The sequence below is a fragment of the Pleurodeles waltl genome, chromosome 7 (assembly GCF_031143425.1).
Source record: "Pleurodeles waltl isolate 20211129_DDA chromosome 7, aPleWal1.hap1.20221129, whole genome shotgun sequence".
In the NCBI taxonomy this organism is placed as follows: domain Eukaryota; kingdom Metazoa; phylum Chordata; class Amphibia; order Caudata; family Salamandridae; genus Pleurodeles; species Pleurodeles waltl.
In genome coordinates, this window is record NC_090446.1 from 1,370,276,758 (window position 1) to 1,370,282,757 (window position 6,000).

Sequence of the window (6,000 nt, forward strand, 5' to 3'; positions counted from 1 at the left end):
TTAATAACACCAAAACTCACTTGAGTGTTAGTGCAGCTCCTACATGTCGCTAAATTGCAGTTTAAATTTGAATTGTTCACGAATGTGCTTGGAAGCTCACATGTGACTGGCAATGAACAGACTAATGCATTCCATGCCAAGCAGCGTGTTACAAAATATACATAGTTAGGAGCATTGCCCACCACAACTGACACAAATGAAGCTAGTGGATAAAAACAATGCTTAACACAGGACGACAACCCAACTGCCTGGAAACACTTAAGAGCAGAGTTGCGTCGCCCGCTATTTAAGTGCACGGGAATTGAAAGGGAGAGGAAGTGGTGTTAAGGCTAGAGCTGACAACGTTCGATCTGGGAAACAGGGCTGGAGTCTTGGCATTGGCTTCACCCTCCTGTGATTCTCTGCAAATCTTCCTGTACCTGAGGATATAGCTATAAAAACTCTAGCTCTCCAATAACCGGTTCGATTTGGCACTATAAATAGAAACCCCAAAAAGGACAAACGGGAAACGCATAATGCCCCAGCACACGTTTATAAATACGAGTAAAAGATGTGTATACAGGGTGAGACATTGCTACACCACTAAGCACAGTCCTTGGGAAGCAAAGCCCTTTTTAATGTGCCCAGAGGTGCATCTCACTGCTCAATTTAAATCCTTCTCCTCTGCGTCAGGAGTGTCTCAATCCTGTGAATGGGAGATTAGGTGGAAGTGGAAATAAGGATGTGGTGCTATGGGCAAAGATGCCGCTTTTGAAACTGTGGAGCCAGGTTTGAGTCTCGGCATCGCCTCACTATCCTGTGATTTAGGACACTTTGGGGGTCATTCTGACCCTGGCGGTCTTGGACCGCCAGGGTCACGAATGACGGAAGCACCGCCAACAGGCTGGCGGTGCTTCAGACGCCATTCTGACCGCGGCTTCGCCGTGCCGGGGCCGGCGGTTTCCCACCGTTTTTGCCCCGGCTGGGAGAATCCGCCAGGGCAGCGCTGCAAGCAGCGCTGCCCTGGGGATTCTGACCGCCAGCCTGTTTCTGGCGGTTTTCACCGCCAGGAAGAGGCTGGCGGTAAGGGGTGCCTGGGGCCCCTGGGGGCCCCTGCACTGCCCATGCCACTGGCATGGGCAGTGTAGGGGCCCCCTAACAGGGCCCCATGAAGCTTTTCTCTGTCTGCTTAGCAGACAGTGAAAAGCGCGACGGGTGCAACTGCACCCGTCGCACCGCTGCAACACCGCCGGCTCAATTCGGAGCCGGCTCCTGTGTTGCAGCCCTCATTCCCGCTGGGCCGGTGGGCGCTAACTTGGTTAGCGCCCGCCGGCCCAGAGGGAATGTTGGAATGGGGGCAGCGGTATTTTGGCCGCATGGCGGCCAAATGGCGGTTCCCACCTGGCGGGCGGCTACTGCCGCCCGCCAGGGTTGGAATCACCCCCTTTATCTCCTCTGCCAAAATCACGGCTTCATTTTCAAAAAGCGCCATAACGCAGCCTACATTACCACATCATAGCCTTTTTTTTTTTTTTACTTTAAGCATGGGTGAAAGAGAGCTAACTGAGCCTATATGCAGACTTCGCAATGCAACATCAGCAGTGGCATAGAATTAGCAATGTAGAATACCACAAGTGGTAAATATTCTGTTAGTAAAAACATCACCGAGAGGGACAGGTCAATCAGCAAAGGTATGCGGGTGGGCTTGGAGGGATATAGTTTAAAACAATACCACGGTTCTAAATAGGAAACTACACTATTAAGACGAAGTGGAGGGGTGTTTTGCTTTCACTAATGACCGAGCTGACAAAAATCTCTGGAATGCACTTCTTAGTTTAAAGAAGACATTTATTATTACTTCACCACAAGGTTCCTAAAAAGGGATTGGTAGGTCAGAGGCACACGCTTAAAAATAGTGACAGCAATGAAAGGAAAATATATTAAAGTGATTCTCAACTGCAATGTACACAGCAAATATATGTGATTATATTATAGCATAAATGCAATTCAAAGGATAAAGTCAAAATTCATCACCGTAGGGCCTGCCAAGGCTCTTCATCTTTCTCATGCCAACAAGTTGATGACCCCTGTTCAACTGCGATAAAAAGATATCCACCTTCACGGGGCAAGTGTTTGTGTCAGGCGTTTGACGTCCAATCCTGACCGAGGTCTCGGAAATTCCCCTTCCTACTGACCAAGGCCACCTTTTTTATATCCTAAACAATCATGGAAAAAGCCTTCTGAAAGGCCCTTCCCTCTCAGATGTAAATATTAAAAACATGCTGGCTACTGTAGGTCAACGTTGGAAGAATAAATGTTGAAAATGGGCCAACATTTCAAGGCTCCCTCTTCCAAGGCCAACCTGTGCCCTGCTCTGAAGGAAAAACAAAAAATATGCGCTTCCTTATCATGCTATCGTGTTCGGTAAGAGAAAATACGAAGAACACAAGCTTAGCTTACCATGTGGAAAAACACAGCTCAACTGCAATGTCTAACGCCACGATAAAGCCAATAGGCAGCTAAACGGAATACAAAATGTAATTTCTAATGCCACGATAAAGCCAATAGGCAGCTAATCTGAACACAAAATGTAATCTGCAACAAGTGAACATTGAACAACTAATATGCACAATGGTGAAACACAAAGTCAGTGGTCAAACCTACCTATTTTCACTACGGGGGGGAGACGGGAGAGAGAATAAGCCACAGTATGGACAGTGGGAAGAGGGGAACACGAGCACTGTTATGGAGTGTAGCCGAGAAACTAAAAACGAGGTGCCTCCAAAAGCAAGTGGGCAGTGAAAGGACACTGACTGCAGACATGATGCCGTACTTCGTCCAAACGCCACAGTCTGAACAGCCAGACCGGAAGAGAAGGTCGAACGAAGAGGCCCGACCAGTGATAAGCAATGAAATGTGAGTGCCCTGGAAGCCAAGTAGTGGTAAGTAAATGGGAGGGCTCTAATCCCTTTTTAGTTGTTTTTTTATTTACAAAAGATTTTGCCACAGCGCAAGCGCTTTGCAGGCAAAACCTGAAAAGGGTAAGGGGACTGCGCAACCCCTCTCCCGAGCCTTCTCAGGTATCCCATCCCCTGGGGCCGTGTGTATTGTTTTGTTAAAGGGCGTGGGCATGTGGCCCTAATCCTTGATCCTTGAGCCTTTTCAGGACCTGGTTACCCCATCCCCCGGGGCACAATGCACTTAACACAGGGGAGGAGGAGCAAGCAGGGCCCCCAGCCAGAGCCTTATTAGGGGGTGAGGGGTGCATGCAGCCTCCCTCCCTGAGCCTTTTCAGGCGTCAGGGAACGCCATCCCCCGAGACCGTTTTTTTTTTTTTTTTTTTTTTTTTTGAAGGGGAGGGATTAAAAAATATTTTGGCCCCGGGGACCCTATCCCTCCAGGGCCCACATCAGGTAAAGGTGTCTGCCCACCCGAGAAACCCAACAAGCACAACGTTGAGGGGCTGCAGGCAGAGGCCCAGGGACCCCACTGCCCCAGTCGGCTACCCTCATGGTGCGGGGAGTTGGCATTGTTCTCATCCTGAGGGAGCAGCTTTTTATGCTGCTCTCTCCAGGTGGGAACAATATGTTGTTCTGTTTCCCTGCTCTCATCAGTGCAGGCAGGGAAACAGATCACAAGTCTGCTCCCAGCCTGCTGGACCATTTTTAAAGCTCCTGACGGTTGGGAGCAGTCATTGGGTGTGCTCTTGTTTGGCAGGAGATTTGCTCCGGCCAGACAGAAGGACATCCATTGTAGTTTAATTTATATAGTGCTTACTACCACTCACAAGGCAGTGAAGCGCTTATCACCGAGTAGCAAGCTACTCCCCCGGAACCTGCAAAGGATTAGTGGTGGATTACTATAGGGACATATAAGTTGTTAATTTAAGTGTTGGATATGTGGGTCTGTTAGTTTGACTGAATTAGATAATGAAGGGATAGTGGAGAGAAGAGTCTAGAAAGTGTATTTTGGGAGATCATAGTAGGAAGTCGAGGTTTGGGATGTGTAAAAGGAGGAATACAGAGGGGAGCTCAATATCTTGTTCTGTTTCCCTTCCCGCGCCGGTGCAAGCAGAGAAACTACTGTGTCCTGGGAGTGCACTTATTGAGATACAGCAAGTGAATCGGCCTCAGGGGATGGGCTCCCAGGATTTTTTTTTTATGGTGCTTCAATAAATACTTTGGGGTCTGGGGGGTGGGGTCACAGGGGTTGAAAACAACTCGAGGTGAGGGGCTGTGTGCCCCCCTACCCTTAAAACATACTGTGGGACCCAGAGAATGGAGTCCCTGGGCCCACAAACAGCTCAGGGTGAGTGGGCCGCATGCCACCCTCTCCTTGAATATATCCAGCCCCTGGGGAGGAACAGCCTCCTTCCCATATTAATTTATAACAAAATGTCAGCTGCCATAAGTCCTGTAATGGTTGCCAGCAACATTTTTCTCATGTTGCTGGCAGCCAGTCAGAGCGCTCTCTCCCGCAGGAGTCCCCTGGAGCAAGATGGTGCAAGGGGAAAAAAACTCCCAGGGCCAATCAAAAGGCTCTGGCCCGCATCCTGGAACCTAAAAAGACTCCGGGGACCCCATCCCCAGGAGTGAGTAATTAACTGAAGAGAAGGGGGTGTGCAGCCCCCTCCCGAGCCTAGTCAGGCCCTAGGGAACACATCCTACAGGATTGCAATGTACATGAAAGGAGAGTGGCCCCCTCACTGAGCCTTATGAAGGCCCCAAGGACCACATCCCCAGGGACCATCAGAGTTATTAAAAGGGAGGGGGGCTGCAAGACCCCACTCCCTTTAGGATCCCATCCCTGGGGCCAGCTCAGTGACCGTGTCCCAGGGAGACCCACCCAGGACACAGTTGTCTCCCTGCCCATTTCAGCATGTGTTTGCTCCCACTTGACGAAAGCATTTTAAAATCTCCTGACAGATGGATGGAAACTTGCAATTCAGCTCCCACCCGGCAAGAGATTTAAATATGCTTCCACCGGCTGGGAGCAGACTTCCAGTTTTGGAAACTGAACATATATTGCTCCCGCCCAGAAGGAGCAAGCCTAAATAGCTGTTCCCTTCAGGAAGGAGGTACGATGGCTCCCACACTTTGCGGGGTGCTGGCAGGGACCACAGGGGCCTTGGGGCTCCCCCATCCGCGGCCCCTAACATATAGCCAGGTGGGCACCCTCCTATAAATAAGAAGGCCCTGGGGAATGGGGTTCCCCAGGGCCTGTAAAGGCTCAGGGAGGAAGGCCGCAGTCACCCTTCCCTCTTCTAATTTAATTTGGCCTCGGGGAGTGGGGCCTCAAGGCCCGATCCCATTTTTTAAATGAATTTGGCCCGAAGGGATGGGGTCCCTGGGGCGTAATGAGGTTTGGGATTGGGGGCCATGTGGCCCCCTCCCCTTTTTTAAATGAATTTGGTCCCAGGGGATATGGTCCTCAGGAACCTGTTAAGGCTCATGGAGGGGTGCCACACCCCACCCCTCCCCTCCATTTAAATTGAATTTGGCCCTGGAGCCTAATCAGGCTCAGGGAGGGGTGGCAGGCCCTGTGGCCAAACCCTGCTGCCCACAGCCAATGACAAAGGCTGTGTGCAGTGTGGGGTTGCCTGCCTTTGGGTGGGTTGGCCACAGGGCCGGGCGACAACCCAGCGGTCGTGTGCAACTTGGGCTTGGTTGACAGCAGGGCCAGGCCATTGACAGTGCGTGGCAGGGAGTTGGCTTTATGTATGGTAATTATTTTATGTAAAAAAAAAAGACAACCCAGAAATCCACTGGAAAAAACCCAAAGATTAAATAATGTTATAGTTAGGCGAAATGTTCATAAATAATGTTTTAAACTGAAAAAAAAACCACCAAAATTCACCAGTTATAGTTATCTCAAGTAGCTATAACTTATACCTTATACCCTAAAATAAATATAACTCGCACCCTAACCATGCACTGCTATTTACCCCACATATTACTTCAATCATGACGTCTTGCAATGAAATTATTGATGAGAAACCTGTGCATGGCAGGGGCTCAAGTT